Source organism: Plutella xylostella, chromosome 29 (assembly GCF_932276165.1).
Source record: "Plutella xylostella chromosome 29, ilPluXylo3.1, whole genome shotgun sequence".
Taxonomy (NCBI): domain Eukaryota; kingdom Metazoa; phylum Arthropoda; class Insecta; order Lepidoptera; family Plutellidae; genus Plutella; species Plutella xylostella.
The window spans coordinates 8036015-8055684 of NC_064009.1; the positions used below are offsets into that span (position 1 = coordinate 8036015).

The 19670-nt window shown below is 34.6% G+C and overlaps 1 protein-coding gene and 1 non-coding gene across 2 annotated transcripts in view; both read left to right on the forward strand.

Annotated features, from left to right (window-relative positions):
- LOC105385774 (tRNA dimethylallyltransferase) overlaps window positions 1-19670 on the forward strand; it is a 160650-nt gene that overhangs the window by 86831 nt on the left and 54149 nt on the right. The gene's annotated exons all lie outside the window — the stretch shown is intronic.
- Window positions 5723-5796, forward strand: Trnat-agu. The gene has a single exon. It is a non-coding gene; the product is annotated as a tRNA-Thr (tRNA).

Consider the following 19670-nt stretch of genomic DNA (forward strand, 5'->3'; position numbering starts at 1 on the left):
AATATAGTAGATGCAATATTTAAATAGACAGATATATTATTTACTTACTGTGGTGGACTGGAGGTTTTACCATTATCTCTCTCACTATTGGCTGGTTGGTTGGAATATGCAAAATATTAAGGATATTTTGCGGCTCGATCGCGTTGTACTATTCCAATATAATCTCGCTCAAAACTTTTAGGGTGGGTTGCACCATTTAACTTTAACTATTAGGTACAAACGTCAAATCCCGATTGATCTCTCTCGTCAAGGGATTTGACGTTTGTAATAGTTAAAGTTAAATGGTGCTACCCACCCTTAGAATCAGTCTGGATGAAGTTTAAAATGCATAGATCTTATTTTTAGCTTTTCGCTGGTGAAAAGAATGCTAAGTTAGATACAAATAATTACCGAATGATTGTACTTGTGAGTAAACAGCAAAATTAAATAATAGTTCAATCTTAGTATTAACCTAGTATTAATATAATAACCTTAGTATTAATACTCACGGGCAATCGGAAAGCGCAATAAGTATAATTGAACAAGAGCCTCCGCTTTGCCTCCCATCTCCGATTCATCTTTAGGACGCTGCCAATTTTTTTCATCCAATCATAAGGAAGGGCACACACCGACGACCATTTATATGTTAATCCTGAGAACGAAGGCCGAAAGTATTAAAACCACTTTGTTTTATTATATTTTATGGGCTTTATTACCTTCAGGCTTGATCAACGTTGGCACATGTATGGAAGTTTGTATGTGAACCTATTTTTTTGGGCTCGCGTAGGTACTATTGGTCCTTGGAGCCTTAGGTAAGGTTTTACCTTATAGTAAATTGATTTTTATTGTTATTTGATAAATGAACCTATTATAGTGCTGAAAACTAATATTTGCTCTCCGGAAAATATTATTTAAATGCTATTTATAGCTAAATCTTTTGATAACGTTTTTCTAACTGTTAAAAAATTGTCAATAGATTTCGGTTTAGAGACCACTAAATTATCCTTATCCTTATCCTTACTAATATTATAAATGCGAAAGTAACTGTCTGTCTGTCTGTCTGTCTGTTACTCTTTCACGCCAAAACTACTGAACGTATTTGAATGAAATTTGGTATACATATGGTCTAGACCCTGAGAAACAACATAGGCTAGAACTATTTATCCCGGAATTCCCACGGGAAAAACTTTTTAAGGCGAAGCGAAGCTCGCGGGAACAGCTAGTATAAAATATATTTTAGCTTTTGAAGCGACAACAACGCTTGCTGTTCACTATTATCTACTCGGTTGCTATGACTGTAATAATGGGATCATTCACATGGCAACATCAGCTGGGCATAATTGCTAACAGCCATCCTGAAATTTAGTATGTTCGCCATAGGTTATAGACTTTATTGCTTGTTACGTTAATCATGTCGGAAACACCGATTTGCAATAAAGTAAATATAAATTTTCAAAAGATAGATAAAGACAATGTATTCATTTCATCGTAAAAATACTTCTTCGAATATAAAATGTCGACAGATACATAGACTAATTGTTTATTTACTTAACACAATACAAGCACAAGTTACACGGAAAGATTACCTTAGGATATGATCAACATTGGATATAAAAACAGACATACAGAATCTTCATTCACAAAGAAATATTCATTATATTCATATTAATTTATTGATAGATAAGCATTACACGTTATTAGAATTAATCCTTATCCTTACTAATATTATAAATGCGAATGTAACTGTGTCTGTCTGTCTGTCTGTCTGTTACTCTTTCACGCCAAAACTAATGAACGGATTTGAATGAAATTTGGTATACATATGGTATAGGTATAGACCCTGAGAAAGAACATAGGCTACTATTTATCCCGGAATTCCCACGGGAAAACTTTTTAAGGCGAAGCAAAGCTCGCGGGAACAGCTATATTAAATAAATCATCGCAATATTAAAAAGGCGAGTTCTGAAGTTGGACAAACACACACACACAAGACATACCATCGTCAAACTTATAGGGACCCTTTGAGACCTCCGTAAATAAAAGACAAAAAAACTACACAAACAAAACTTTAAAATAAAGTGACAAGCGTGGATGGCAACATTAATTTGTCTGTCAAATAATACTGAGGAACAACAGCAATAGATTAATGCACCTTCTACATCTTTCCCTGACAGTCTAAATTACTGTTAACTGGTTCTAATAGATTAACCAAGAGTTTCAAGACTAGTCAAGACACTGTTCAATGTTAGCTATACAGGGTGTTGCAAAAAGAGTAAGTCTATGGTAAATTAAGCCGAAAGGGGGTGACTCGGGAAGTCATACTGAATCAGTTTGGTTTTAAAATTTTTGGGGAAGTATTTGTGAGAAATATGTCTAATTATTTATTAGACAAAATTTAAATACTATGTTTTAGTCAATCTTACTTTATAAACTTACATGGATTAATAATAGGTAATATCATTATGAGAAAATCATAAAAAAAGATTAATTAAAAACACCTTCCAATATAAGCATAGGAATTACGGCTTACCATAAAATTTAATACAATATTATGTAGATGGTAGCCGATGGTTTCGTTCAGTAGCATAAAGGAGTCATTCGTCAAGTCGCGCGCCTTAGACTCGCGCGCCACGCGCGAGTTGCCCCTCCCGTATTTACCTACTTTTTTTGTCGTCAACTCGCTCGACTGTGAAAATATGTAGAGTCAGCCACAAAAGTTATAATGTTAAGGTAACTACTTAATATGTAAAGGGTATTTTATAGGACTTTACTTTAAAATAAAATCAGTAATTAATCTCGCTTGGCAAACTGTTCTCTTCGAACACCTCCAAACTCCTCCTCTTTGTTATATTTGTAACCTGCACGAAGCAGTACCGACTTTCCTCGCTGGGATGTTATGATTTCATGTGCAGTTTTATTACTAGATGGACCTGCTTGCGATGAACTTCCTGGAAGTAATTAGTTACAGTTAGGTCTGTCTCTTTGACCAATCGAATAAACGAAATTTGTTTTAAATTTTAGTGCTAATTCGATATTTAATATAACGGTAACACAAATAAAACGTAACACTGTGTTTATATTACGGCAAAGTAGACTTAGTAATATAGTAAAGTTAATTTATTATAGGCTTACCCCCATAATACATCATAATCAGTAAAAACTGCCACATTTTAATATTTTTGCGCTGTAAGTACTGTAGACTGTAAGTAATGCACTGTACATCTCTGCTTCGAATTAGGAGTAACACTAAAACGACGTCACTAAAACAATGACGTTTTAACCCTTTGAACCGGTTTTTGCAACAAAAACTAGAAGGACATAGCTATGACAGGTAAAATTTTGCGCACGGGATGAGAGAGATAGCAAACTTGGGTATCATGCGTCATAGGTCACATCCCCTTTTGCCTCATTACGCACTTCCAACATAGGCTTTATTCTATCTTTATCCCGAAATCAAAGCAAGTACTTTAATGGCTGTCTAGTAGGTACCTTCTTATGCTAATCAGCCAGGGAGACAATATTTAACTATATTTTTTAGTTTCAATTCGTTTGCATCTGACCGTACTTTACATGGGCACGCGAGTTGATGATATAAAAAAACAGAAGATACCAACTCGCGTGGCGCGCGAGTCTAAGGCGCGCGACTTGACGAACCACTCGCATAAAGTACCTATCGCAAAATGCACCGCGGAGATTTTATTTTTGTTAGCATAATGCACCTGTCGCATAATGCCCCTATCGCATAATGCACCTGTCTCAAAATGCACCTATCGCAAAATGTACCTGTCGCAAAATGCACCTATCGCAAAATGTACCCCTGTAAACCAAAATGTATAATATGTTTTTTTTTACATTCACATAATAATTATGTGATCCTGTCTGTTGGTTGATATTATTATTATATATTTTTTGATATTCATGTATTAATATCATCATCAGCACGACCCATTACGTCTCCACTGCTGGGGCACGGATCTCCTTCCAACGAAGGAAAGGGTTTAGGCTGGTTTTATTACTTTTTAGTATGGGGGACTCATTTTTCTCCGGCAAAATCGAAATTTTCACAAGAATAAAAGTTTAAAGTATGAAAATTATAATATATATACATATACCAAACAACAGACAGGATCAGATTATTATTATTATGTAAATTAAAAAAAAGTTTATAAAACATTCAAAAATGTAGGTATTATCTGAAGTGTTCTAAGTTAGACTTATAGGCGTCCTTACCCTAGGCTACCTAATTCCCGTGGAACAAGATTTCCGTATAGAAAGCGGCGCTGCAAATTTGTTTTAATAAGATAATTTTGCCTTAGCTGGCCTGAGGGCCACCTTAAACTTATTACTAAATAGCTTTAATCGTCCTCTGAGGTGTTATTAACGCCTAAACTAGATTGTATCAGAAGTACTTTGCTTACCTACTGACAAAATACCTAAGATTAACAATATTCGAACCAGACGGCGTGTCTGTTGCGGCTATTGAAGCTGGCAACATCGGTGCATGAGGAGGAGCGCGGGGAGCGGCGACGCAACATATAAATACGTCATCTTCAGTGACACGGACTCTCTTCTCTTGTTGACGCACGATTCATTATTCATCATTCCATATACTTATTATAACCATTGTAAACCTTGCATTAAAATATTCCATAGCAAAAATACAGTCCACTCATTTATCAGCTTAGGGCTTATCCTATCTTCATAGTTCCCTAGGCTCAATCAGTGTCACATACAAAACCAAAACAAAAAAACTGTCTACGTTTGGTAACCTGCCAAAACGTTTAAGTTCAACCCTGGTTCCCAATATAGTCACAAATCTTCTAACCGAACTACTTGATCCTAACTAATATTATAAATGCGAAAGTAACTGTGTCTGTCTGTCTGTCTGTCTGTCTGTCTGTCTGTCTGTCTGTCTGTCTGTCTGTCTGTCTGTCTGTCTGTCTGTCTGTCTGTCTGTCTGTCTGTCTGTCTGTCTGTCTGTCTGTCTGTCTGTCTGTCCGTCTGTCTGTCTGTTACTCTTTCACGCTAAAACTACTGAACGGATTTGAATGAAATTTGGTATAAATATGATGTAGACCCTGAGAAAGAGCATAGGCTACTTTTTATACCGGAATTCCCACGGGAAAATCTTTTTAAGGCGAAGCGAAGCTCGCGGGCACAGCTAGATCAAAATAAGAGCTCAGTGGTAGAAGTGGGGTATTATTTGTCGAGACGTTTCTTTTGCACGGGCTCTCCATCTTGTTCGTATATTGTTATTCTAAGCTAAATACCTAGTGCCTAAGTATAACAGTAGGTACAAGACTGGTAATAATGAAAGTTCTTAATGGTACAAATGGGTGGATTTACTTTATTGAGATGGTATCAATGTAATAATAATATCAATAAGAAAATTACTGGGAAGGTACTATAATTGTGGTGGTTTGGAGTCTTTGAAGTCGACCCGCTAAGGGAACATGGACATTATTAATAAAAAATGTAGGTACCTAATAGTATATAATTAATAAAGATTGGACTGTGGTCAAAAATAAAATTTATGATAGGTCAGATTTAAAATATACCTATTTATACTTAATCAGGTAAATATACTTATTATTTTTTATTACGTAAATAATGCTGAGGAATATTCTTTATTTTAAATAAAGCTTATTTTAAATTTATACCTAATCTCATTTAAAAATAATCGAATAGTGGTGCTTAAGTCGCGCAAAACAATATGATAAGAAATTTGGCTCTTGCTCTCGTCGGCGCCGTGGCTTAGTTGGTTAAAGCGCCTGTCTAGTAAACAGGAGATCACGAGTTCGAATCTCGTCGGGGCCTACACGTGGAAAATTTCTTTTTGTATTTTTTTATTTTTATTTTGTGTTATTTTTGTTTGTAAAGGAGAGTTTTTAATATTTTTTTAATAATTTGACATGAAATTTTATTTGGATTATCATTACCTCGTCACTTCTAATCTAAAAAATCAAAAACTATGTGTTCTGCTGTTTTGTTTATCCTTAAAAAAAACTATAAAATCCTATTTCATATTCATGTAAACCTGCGATCAGATACAAAAAAACCGGCCAAGTGCGAGTCGGGCTCGCGCACAAAGGGTTCCGTAGCTTAAATCAACCTATCTCAAAAACTATAAGAGATACTTTGATCAAACCAAAAATCGTTGAAAGAGTTAATTAGCATGCATCACCTCTATTTTTTTTAGAATTTTATACCCCGTAGTTATAAAAATAGAGGGGGGGGGACATACTTTTTACGACTTTGAGAGCTGATATCTCAAAAACCGTTCACTTTAAGAAAAATGTTTTTTAGAAAACTTTATATCATTTTAAAAGACCTTTCCATTGATACCCCACACGGGTATGTACATCGAAAAAAAAAAAATCATCCCTCAGTTACATGTATGGGGGGCCCCACCCCCAATTCTTTTTTTTACTATTTAGTGTCATATTTTTGTAGCGGTTCATACAACACATATTCCCATCAAATTTCATCACTGTAGTACTTATAGTTTCCGAGTAAATCGGCTGTGACAGACGGACAGACGGACAGACGGACAGACGGACATGACGAAACTATAAGGGTTCCGTTTTTGCCATTTTGGCTACGGAACCCTAAAAACGGCCTTTACCTAGCAAAACACGCAAATGCCAAGCCCAAAACGTATCTAAAGTAACGGTTACCTTAACAAAACACTGGGCGTAGCAGTAATTCCTAAACAATTACCTACCGAACCATCTTCTAGTAATAAATCCACACAACCCACCATCAGCCTACATTTTGCCTGATTCATTTTAATATTTCACCAGATGCAACCTCGTCTCACTAACTAAGGCAAGCAGTCATGGTGTAAACTGACGGTCGTTTCACTCAGGCTTGCTTAGACAAGGTTGCTCGCGAGTTATAGGAGGGGCTTACAGTAACCATTTTCAATGAATATTACAATGGGGTCAAAATGGCCCTTAGGGTTATCAAGTGGTCAGCTTAGATTGCAAAATAGAAGGATTTAGTATGGTTAAGTTAGGGTATTGTTGGCTGTAGGGCCTTTTATTATCAATCAAGGATGCTTGATGGCAATATCGTTTGAATTGATAATAAATTGTTATAAATCACTGTATAATGTCACTTCTTCTTGCTTTAGGTACCGTTTGTATTCGACGGTCGAATGGTGTAGTGGTTACAGACCTTGACTGCTATGCTGGATGGCTAGGGAAGATATTTGGTTAAAGACAGATATTTGTACTCGGGTCTTCGGTGTTAATATGTATAATATATCAGCTGTCCGATACCCATATTACAAGCTCTGTCTAGCTTGGGATCGCATGGTCGTGTGCGGGATGTCCCACATATTAATATCATTATTTTATTATATTGCATTTCGATTAGTTTCATAGAAAACGTTACTTATTTTATATTTTAAAGTTTTCTTTTCACCTGTTTAAATGAACAACCCTATAATTGTATTAAGTAAGTAGGCACACTAGCATGTCCCATCTTTAAATATGTCTTATCTATAATCACCGTAATTTATGGCCCAATTAATTCGTTGAATTGATTTTGTTACAGCTGTTAATTTCAAAACTGTGGCGTGTTTATAATAAGTATATTTTATTATCTTTAAATGGATTTCAACTGTTACTAACTTTGAGGAAGCCCAAATAATATCAGTTTATCACATTTTATTACGTACCGCTTGGGTGACCGTTTAGTGTTAATATGAAGTAAAAAGAACTAATTTCTTTTTCACCATAATTAACTAACACTTTTCCGAGTATAACTGATATCTTGATAAGGTTAAACATAATACGTTTAGGGGAAGTCCGGTAAATATAAATATACGCATAGATATCTGCAGTTCGTTGACGGTATGAGTGTGCTTGGTGGCCGATATACTTTTCATGGTTATCAGTCTGTATGAACTCTATTAGCTGCTTTCGAGTGTACTCTGGCTGCTAATGGACTGTAGTTACCTAACTAACCCAACTTTAACTAGCTATAAGTTAATCAATTATTTGTGATTATTGTCGGCACTATTGGTCTATAATAATACCACTATCTATATGTAAAATTTACTGTAAATGACTGTTTGTTGCCAGAATATAAATAAATAAATATACACATAATAAAAACATTCGACTTATTTATACATTTGTTTGTGTAAAGTCAATAATAATATTAAAAATTAAACCTACTTGCTTAACACAAAAGTTTGTCAGACATCTATCACATCGATACAACGTCGTCAGAAAAAACTACTGCTACGCTATGCTACGGATAGTTGATTGCTAATCTTCAGTGGTGCTGTTTAGTATTATTAATTGCAGTAGCTAATTCACCTAGCCTAGCATGGGGCGCAAGATGCGCACTTTAAGACGTGACAAAAGGAGAACTTTCGTCACGTCTTGATGCTCGCGTCTTGCGTCTCTCACTAGCCTTTCAGGAGGGGCTACAATTACAGAAGCTTAACTAAGCCATTTTTTATGAACGCCCTAAATTGGGGTAGCTATTTTAAAAGGTCAACGGAACTTTATAATTCCTTCCTTCATTATTGTGAAATTCGCTGCTCCGTACATAAAGTGTCATGTTCACTGCGACAGTTAAAAACGGGGTTTATCTTTGGGCAAGTAAAACGAAAACAGTACGCGAAAGTTTATTTTTACTGATATTATTTAAGGTTGTGTGTAATAAAAAATATGAATTAACGAAATATCAAAATATAGATGGACCTAAAACAACCTTATTCTGTAGGTCATTAAAGAATTTACTTATTTAATACTTTGCTTGTGCATGCATTAGTCATATTTCTATATGACATAAGTGTACAAAAGGTGGACTTAATGCTAAAAGCATTTTCTACCAGCAAACCTACAGGAGGTACAAGAAAACAAGTAGAAAGGTGCAAAAAATTTAATTGAAACACGAAGAACTAAATATAGTCACTAACTGAAAATCTAACTGTTAAGCGGAGTTTCATCATTATATTTTGCTTTGGGAATCGCAAAGTGATCTTTTTTGACTGTGTATTTGTAATTAATAAATTGAACATTATTCAACAGTACCATTGTATTCCTACATCGTACGAAATATGATCTGCTTGGAGTCCAAAATGTGACTTTGACTTGAGCCCCACTGTACCGGCTGTAATTAGGCCGTTGTTTCCGTGCCGGAGGTTGAGGGGACAGAGAGAGGTAATTAAAGAAAACAACAGATTAAACGCACTTCTTCTGATTTGAAAAAATAATTAGCCTTTTCCAAATTTCTGGACTGATTTAAGGCTTCCGTTAATAAGCTTTTAATCAACTGTTATTATTTGGAGAATGCGATCAAAGGATACGTGAATTTTTAATTTTCTTTATATCCGTGTAGAAAAGAACGGTATAGGTAGGTAGAAGTTTCATTGCTGGAATAGCTTGAGTAGTTATGTAACAAACACTTAAAAAAATACAGCTTTTCTTTAAATTATTTTTAAGTGCAATTGTTTATAAGTATAATTATTTTGTATCTTGATAACAAGTGATACCTTTTAAATATAAATTCTACCTAAAGATATTATAGTTGACAAGCATAACTTTTACCATATTTTCTATAACCGGATTTTCCCGATGTTCCCCTAGGAACGCCTAACATCATCATAACACATTTAAAAGTAATCAAATGAGCAAACGATGAATGAAAGCAAGCTGTAACGAAGAAAATATATCCACCATAACTAAAAACATAAAAAGTATAATAAATTTCGAAATTTTATTCAAGTTTTAACAAAAATCATCAAGTAATCGTAAAAGTTTAAGAAAGAAAGAAAGAAAGAAAGAAAGATACATTTATTTGACACACTGAGACAGAATAATTAGACAAAAAAAAGAAAAAGAAACAACAACAAAATAAAGAGAATACTTAAAACAGAACAAACAAAACAAATAAAGGTTGCTGTCCAGAGTGTCAAAACGGCACCAGCTCAGCATATGCTATGGACAGTGAGGCCACAGCGCTGGTTTTCAGCTGGCCCTTGAACGAGATCACCGAATGAAAAGCTCTGCTTAACTTTATTAAAAGCTTCAAAAATAAGTTGTTTTGTTTAAAATTATTTGTTCGCTTATTAGTGGTGACAGCCATGAACTTAAATAGAAAGAACTTGAGTACATTTTAGGATTGTGAATAATTTACTACAGAAATATCACCTTTACAATTATTAGTCATTATCACTTTTGAAATGTTAACAAAATATTGATTCTGAGATATGTACAGAGTGATACAATAATTATTTAATATTTTATATAGTAAAGCTCTGCAATACCCTCTCTAGGCTACAATCATTGAAGAATATTAATATCTTGTGTAACCGACAGGAGATTCTCAATTAGTCTGGATCTTTTTTTTAAATATGTATGAAAAAATCATCAAAATTATAAAAGTTTGTGCTTAGGCCACTTACACATTAAGGAGATTATTAACTTTACAACTCCGATAAATCAGTTGTCAAACACAATCAATAAAACCAGTCATGCGATCCCTGAACTCGAGAAATTCTCCTTTTTATTACAACTTTTAACGAACTATCCGAAATGCCAACTATTTCTAATACTCATAAAGTTGGGGGCGATGAAAGCTACTTTTAGGACTGTTTACATTTTCTGTGCTCAATATTTAATACATATATAAAACGTCTCAAATTATCTGGGCGTGAATTGAAAAGGTAACCTAATTAATGTGAGAAGTTGGTGTGCGCCCTAATGTGTGACGTAACTATTATTTATGTGTTCCTGGTTTTACGCTCGGTAACTCGCCGCCACAGTGCTAGCGTTGGATAGTGAAGATACAAGCAGTAGTGTAACTTATAGAGCTTTCAAGCCAATGCGAACGTCACGTTATACAGAACTTGAGGATGAAATGCGTCCCTGTAATTGGCTCAATTATATATTGGTAGTTTTTAAGTAGGTAGACCTAAGTTCTTGTTTATATAGTTTTATTCTAGTGAATAACTGTCCCTAAATCTCGCGTTATAGTCAAAACAATAACGCAATAAGAATACAATAGACAATTTTGCTTGATCATCATGAATTATGACGTACAATTTGTCGACACACCCTTAATTTCTGCGTTGGTTGATCGTAAGGTTGAATGGTAGAAAATATTTTTATCATGCCATATTATCGTCAGCGTCTCTACTGTACTAAAACTTGCTGTGGCGTTACAAAGTGGACGTTTTAAAATGTTATAATATTAGTATGAGTTCTTATGCTTGTTACAGGCAGCTTTAGATGTTATCTAAGACACACTGGTCAGTGGGTTTGTTGCTGAGCTACTCCGAATTAAGCTCACTAACTACTTTACCCCTGTCGAGAAAAGAGGGGTTTTATAAGTGTAACGTATCTATGTATGTGTTTATCTGTCTGTGCAAGCGTTGCTTCCAAACGGCTGGAACGATTTTCGTTTCGTTTTTTTTGAGTCATAGTGTAATGTTAGCCCGGCCGTTCTTAGCCGTGTTAGATGCAAATTGGCTTAGTCGTTCAAAAGTTATGCAGCTTTTAGTGTTGAATGTCGATTTTAACGTTGGTTAGGTTAGGTTATTACGAGCTTTAGTACGAGCGCCCTATGAGCTCCCACACACACTATGGTTGACTAAGAATAAGTCACAATAATTTATACTCCAACCAGTATAGCTATCTCGCAGATATCTGACCCTCTTAACGTAATTGACTTCGAATTTGGCTTCAATTTTTGGGAAACGTTGAAGAAATGTTATATTTATACAAGCTATACCTTTTTTGCTGTTAAAAATAGATTTGTTGATAGCCAGTTTCAAAAGGGTTTCAGTTTTTATCAGTCACTTAACAAATTGCCTACAAAAGCCACGTCAGAGTAATAAATAATAATTTAATTGATTGCGTGTTTGTAAACAAAATTTGCCATAAGGGAGTTATTGCGTCAGCTAACGTTAAGTTACGTGTACATTCTGGTTATGGGGAGAGGGAATTGATAACCTATAAATTATTATTATCAGCCTTAAGTCATGAGATGAAAAAAATTAAAAAATGAAAAAATGTTTATTTAACCAAAAAATTTACACAGGTTATCTTAATAAATATTATGAATATAAAACAGTTATAAATTATTTGGAACAGATTAAAAAAACTATGGTAGCTGGGGTTCTCACACTAGGCTAAGCCTGTGCCGTGAGTAACCAGTAGGCAGACAGTGATGTACCTATTCAATTTTTTAATTGTTTATGGGGACCACGGACCACTGTACTCAACTACCTGGGTACTATTTAGTTTAAACATGACACATGCTATAACACCCCTCCTTTTCAGTCGATCAAACATAATTACCTAGAACTCTTTCTAGGCACGACACTAGATATGAAACAGCTCATAAAGGAACACGCAACTAAGTGTACAGTAGGTATGCGTATTGCAAAAAACCGGTGTGCCAATTGACCTGCGCCTAGTTATGTAGTGACTCCGGCTGTTGTCAGCCGGTGTTGCTATGCGAATCTGTGTCATAGTCACAACTTAATGGCGGTTGAAAAGCTTTTCAGTCACGCACCGACACGTATGGCTCAATAGTGCGTGGGGTTGCCAGGTTCGAGAAGTATAAATGTTAAAATCTCTAAATTAAGTAAAAGTATTTTTCTATGTTGTGTTTATTTTTCATTCAAATCTTAAGTAGGTAGGTTACGTCCAAAAAATCTTCAAGAGCCTTATGTTTAATTTAAAATTATACGTAAAATTTTACATTGTCACATTACATTTATCTGTTATTACTAAAATGAAAAGGAAAAGGAAAAGGAACTAATTTCAATAAATTATTGTTAAAAGCACTATTTTAGGGATAACATCTATCATATTGTGCATTATTTCATGTCTGTAGATATTTATTCTTGGTAAATTTTGCTCTGTATACAATACATAACTATATTTCTAATTCCGCGCTAATTTAAGAACAAGCTGGCAACATCGATAACATGTAATATTATAATTCCGCCCATGGTCCGTTCATAAAACATTAGAAACGAGTGGATGTCACGTCACAGATTTCAGTTTATTGCGATACGGGTTTCACACTGTCCGTGCTATTTATTTTTATTATTATCGATTCGCCGTTATGTTTCAGTGTCGTATATGGTTTCGGTTTTTTACTGTTCTTTGCCTTTTGGGGCAGACCTAAAATGAAGCATATGAAGGATGCAAGAAATTATGAACACATTTTCTCAACTAATCTTAGTTTCCATAAAGTAAATTTTGGCTATCGCGATATGGAGCCTGACGACAATATATTATATATATATAATATATATTACTATTGTGTCTGGTTTCAAGGGATTCAAGCGGTTAATGGATTTATCGTGCATGAAAGGATCCTCCTTGAGTGACGTATCAACTGTAACATACTTAAAGTTATCTCATTCATGCCAAAATGTACCTTAACATTAGACATACGAAGTATTGTTAGCCCTGTAAAGTAGGCTACCCTTGTTTACCCTAAACTGTAAAAGGTGAATAAAGTAACTTATTTATATAAAATACTAGCTGTTCCCGCGCGCTTCGCTTCGCCTTAAAAAGTGTTCCCGTGGGAATTCCGGGATAAAAAGTAGCCTATGTTCTTTCCCAGGGTCTAGACCGTATGTATACCAAATTTCATTCAAATCCGTTCAGTAGTTTTGGCGTGTAGTAACAGACAGACAGACAGACACAGTTACTTTCGCATTTATAATAATAGTTAGGATAACAGTTCTGAACGGATTTTTTGAATTCAATAAAAAAGTACTTAAGTCTCGTCTGATTCGGCGACAATGAGACTAATTTCAGACAAAACCGAAGCGACTTTGAGTTTGCAAACTTCGTTTGAAGCACTCTTGTAGTACAATAGATGGCACTCAGGTCTGAAATGCAGTTTAATTGTAATTCATACCTTGATCGAAATAAGAGTGTAAATAGAGTGTAATGCACTTTGGTACTTTAATATCCTTAGATAGTACACATTATATCCATAATCTTATGTCTTCGTTCCTTATTAGGCATCACGGTTATTTTGACTCTATTCAAGATGCAAAATTGGCACCTTATAATATATAATATAGTAAGCCAAAAGGGGAGATTCAGACCATCATACTAAACAACTTTTGTTTAACGAATTTTGGAAATTCGCGAACTTACTATCTTACTCCCTTATTCATAAAAAAGTTACTGGACGCTTTAGCTATTGAACTGTTTTGTCACTCTCTGTCAAAGAACAAATTGTTCTCTGTCAGAGAGTGACAAAACAGTTCAATAGCTAAAGCGTCCAGTAACTTTTTATGAATCAGGGGGTTATAATGTACCACTTCTGCAGCACTCTTTATATTAACTACACTGCCGGGCAATGAAAAAGTTCCACTCGCAAAATTTCGACAACAAACGACCCCAATTTTTTCAAAGATTTAATTTAAAATTTGAATAAAATACTCGTATTACCGATTTTAGTTGGTAATATCCTGATGCTCTGTTAAATGTACTTCAATTGTGAAGAAGACGGCATTAAGCTAGCCTTTTCCGTTTTAGAAGTAATTTGGTGCTTTTCTGAGTGGAACCTTTTCATTGCCCGTGAGTGTAGTTTGATTTAACTGAGTGACAGTTTTCCTACTGGGAACCGCTTCTTATGTCCCAATCTGGAAGTAATAAACCTATTTTAATTTAGCAAATCCAAGGTTGCTAACACTCGTGGCCTTATGTGAAGTGAAGTTCAGTGACTTAGCCTTTGTTTCATTCACAAAATTCAAGGCGACCACGTTAACTTAATACCTAACTACGGTGGAATGCTAATTTCAGTTTTACTACCTCTACTTAAATACTAATTTGGCATGTTTCCTAATTGAGTAATTAGATATGTATGTATGATTGAACTGTTGACTAAAAAAACTCAGTAAATCAGCATTTACTGGCATAATGGCCTAGTAACTTCTACTTTATTGTTGCTGAAGGTTTACTTATAAAATATGTGTAATTAATGATAATACCTAATATGTAGACTGCAGACATAATATGTACATAGGTGCATTAGTTAGGAATACTACATATTACAAGAGATTTTAGAATCGAAATAATTTAATTACAGCTGTTAGGTACTTACTTACCTATACACATGTATGCAAGTATTCCGCCTAAACAAAAATGGCAATAAATATAAGAACCTTTCTCAATTCACATTGACATAAATTTTGGCCTAGCAACAGCACAAAAAGTCGGCCGTTTCGACTAGAATCGGTAATATTTCGAAATGTACTGTTTCTAAAATATAACAAGATCCTTAGATGATTGAAATATAATAAATAATTTAATAACACGTTGTTAGGTATAAACATTTATGTAAGTATTCGGCCTATGCCCAAACAAAATTGTCAATTTTGTCCTAGCAACAGGCGGTAATTTCGACTAGAATCGGTAATATTTCGAAATGTACTATTTCTAAAATATAACAAGATCCTAAGATGATTGAAATAATAAATAATTTAATAACACTGTGTTTATTATTCATAAATGTTTATACCTAATAAACATTTATGTAAGTATTCGGCCTAGCTATGCTTAAAAAAAATCTCCATTTTGTCCTAGCAACAGGCGGCAGTTTCGACTAGAATCGGTAATATTTCGAAATGACCAGCGCCGTATGTAAATCTACGGACAGCGCGAACGTGATGCGACTCATTCGACTATTTAACTAGAATCAATTTGCATAGAATCGACAGGAAGTGGCGTGAGGTTGCCAAATTTGCCTATTTTGATCTACGCCGCCTAAGAGAATGCAAACTACGGCCTATTTTGAGAGACAAAAGGCCTGCGAAAATTTCGCAATTTCTAATAGGCCATGTCCTCCGCGTAACGCCGTACGCTTTCAAAATTTCACTTATGAATGGTAGATTTCGTTAACCTGAGGCAAAAATATTTCACCTGTTTTATTTTAAGTCAAACTAATGGGGAAATAGGGAGGTACTTACTAGAAATTTTGCAATATTTCATTCCTCTAGATTCCGACCATTTATATGCATCAGTGTCATAACTAGTAATAAGTTTAAATCTTTTATATTCAGATCACAGGACCAAACCACTATCGCTGCAAGGGTTAAAGTCTGCTCTTAGTTTGGTAAACTAAAGTGAACCTTAACCACTTTTAGTCACTGGCTATTTATAAATAGCTTCGGAATCCGGAAGATTTTACATGAGAAAATAAAGAAAACATTCAGTGGGTAAGAGAGGAGACCGTTATTTATAGCGAGTGTCATTTGGGATTATTTTCATTCTTAAAGGGTTAAGTAACATGTTAGGCTGTTATATTTTAGTACTGGAATGAGTTACAGTGTATTTTTTACAGTCACCAAGAAGTGTCTTAATAAGTTAGTTTTAACGAACATGAAGAGTTATTGGAGCTGCAGCGGCTGAGCAGATTTTAATGGAAATGCTTTCTGTTGTAACTAGTTTGTAACTAGAATCCTTAGTCATAATCACTAAATCATAATCTTTATTTATTTATTTTCTGCTAGTCAACACAGTTCTAGTGAATAACACCGACGCGAAGAAAAAGTGACAGAGAAAAGATCTCATTTAAATTGTAATATAACAATGTGAGAACCATAGAACAGATTAAACATTAGTTACTTCGTAAACCATAGTCAAGCTGGCCAATTATCTGGCCTGCCATAACAAAACAAATGAATGAAAAAAATACATTACAATACCTGAACTAAACAATCGATTAGAGGTACCTACATATTATATTTAAAATTTTCCGCGTCCTTCGTACTCGCCTAGCAACTCTACACGTGTGTCGGGGGCTTATCCCCAATTATACATGAAATCATTTAATTTGGCATTCGAGTAGGTAATTCTTGAAATTCCTGAAATAAAGCTTGTTCAATATGATGAGCTTTGTGATCCCCTTTCGACTGACAATACCATTTTTGCAACAGTCTATATTATTATATAAAATCACTCATAACCCCCTTGCTTTGAAAATGCTTTTAGCATTAAGTCCACCTGATTGTAGGTTAGGTACATTACTATTATTGGAAATTGTGCAATAAAGTATAAATAAATAAACCCCCGAAGGGTGGGTCATCATAGGTGACTTACAAGCGAGCCCGCCTGTAGCTGCAGATTTGGTTGCGAGCAGTATCGTCGTTTTGAATGAGTACAATGCACTGGTACTGTTGAACTAAGAAATGTTGATGTGCAGGTTTCCTCACAATATTTCCCTTCACCGTAAGAATACTTAAGAATACAAATACCGATTGATCTGATATCAAGAATAGATCCCAGTGTTATGTGATATTTCTAAAGCTCGCAGAAAGAATGGCTGTTGCCAAATTATCACGGTACTAAAACCCTACGAGTGTCCATCAGAATGATATGTTTATTGATATTGTCTGGCCGGCCCTGGTTCTACTGATGAGAAGGTTAATTCTCTGCGGTTAAATAATATAAATGAAACAGTTTTAACAATGAACAAAGGATTAGAAATGATTTTTTTTATTATCATTTAATTAATTATTGCATTAAGTACAAAGGGTGCACTAATGGTAAAAGCATCTTCTTCCAGCCCACACGAGAGTGTTTTTTCTGTCGAGAGTACAAGACAGAAAAAACACCTTCTTTTACACCAGAATTTCATTTATGAAACTAAAAAGATTAACAAGAAAAGCAAAATGGCAGCGGGGGCTAAGTAATACGTTCCTTTTGAAACCCTTAGGGCGGATTCGGCCAACGTCGAGTAAATTTTACTCTCGAGTAAAGTACCAGTTACTCGCGAGTAAGCAGGATTTTGCATTCTACCAAACCTGAAACCAAGATAACTAGCTTATCCCAAGAATAAAATGTTATACCGCCAAAATTGACCGTGTAACGAGCTTATCCGAGAGTAATTTTGTAATGGCGGCAGCACATCAGCTGATTAGAAAACCGTCATAATGACATATAAACACATCTGTCAAAACATAAACAAAAGTACGTTAAAAGGCAAAGTCTCAGAATAACAACAGCGAATAAAATATTAAAACATAAACAATTTCATACTTTTATAATCCATTCAAACTAAGTTGGCATGTCATTTCTATTGCATGCTTTGAAACGCAGCTATTTTTATTTTAGTTGCATTACAGTTTCGTTCCTCGTTCATTCAATTTAATCATGGTATAACTTGGTAGAATGCAAATGTACTTATCCTAGATATTTACTCGCGTATAATTTTAATTCCGGTATAGTTATTCTCGTGTAACGTGATGTTTGGACGAATCCACCCTTAGTTGAATAAAACACCTTAGTATAGGCATAGACTAGAATATTATAACTGAGTATAGGCTCACAAGTCTTAGGTAATATGGTGGTCAAGAAACACAACCATACCGCGATGTAGCATGTGTCACACCAGCGCCATCTCGTGAGACTCACTGTTAACAAATTTTTTAAACAACCCTTTTGATACGGAACCCTAAATATGCCATTTCAGCATTCAGCGGTTTTCAAGCTTCCGTGTGCGTTATTTCACGCCCCGCGTTGTCACATGTTTACGATTATTCGACATTTCCGTCGCGTAATGGTCATAACCTTCACTCACCGTAGAGACTTTAATGTTTTTATTTCATCATTATCATCATATTTTTTTAAAGAACTGTAAAAGAAAATATATGTATTAGAAATGCTGAACAGGAGATTTGATACTTACAGATTTTGCTTAGAAAGGTAAGTATTATTATATATATTTTTTATCGTATCTGTAAAAATTGGGAATAGTTAAATACATAATTATTGAAATCAGTTCTATAGTTGTTGAGTTTATTCGTTTAAAGATACACATTAATCTTTCATCTAACATACTAATCCTCTATTCGTATGATAAATAAGCCGAATACCTATACATATAAGCCGAATATATGTTTTTATGTTCATTTCAGTAAGTATTTAATTTCGAGCCTGAATAAATTCCTTCTCAAAGCCAGCCAAAGTACTAATTTGACCTAAATTGAAGATCCTTGTTTCACCTGAAATCCTAACCCAGATTAATCTAAACAACATTTACTGAGTCACATGAAACCCAGTCAAGCGGTCTACTGAAATTAAAACCCAAAAAGCCACGTAGGTATTATACAGGTTGTACTAGAAGATTGAATTTGTTTTTAACCGACTTCAAAAAAAGGAGGAGGTTCTCAATTCGTCGGGATCTTTTTTTTTATGTATGTTTATGAACCGATTTTGAAAATTCTTTTTGTTGTTGTATTGGGTTGAGCTCCCAGGTGGTCCCATTTTTTTTCAGAATTTTATCTCACCCCCAAGGGTGGGTAAAGGGGTAAAAACAGGGTATGAATTTCCATTTTGGGCACATATTAACTGATTCTAATGAAATTAAGAACGTACCTATAGTTCTTATAACAAAAAAATATGATGGTGACCTTGAGCTGATCTGATGATGGAAACGGAAGGCAGTCAGGAGAACTCCTCAACGGTATATAGCAACTACTTCGTGTTTAGGCTTGAATGATTCGTATTGATTAGTAGGACTTTTTGGTATCATTTGCACCTTACTTTTAATTGAAAATTATTGCAAATAAACTAAAAACTATAAAATAAAATAATAATTAAAAAAATAAAAAAACCGACTTCAAAAAACCACTAAAATGTAAGAAATAATTTAAGGTTTACATAAATTCTACTCGTATGTGACAGTACAAA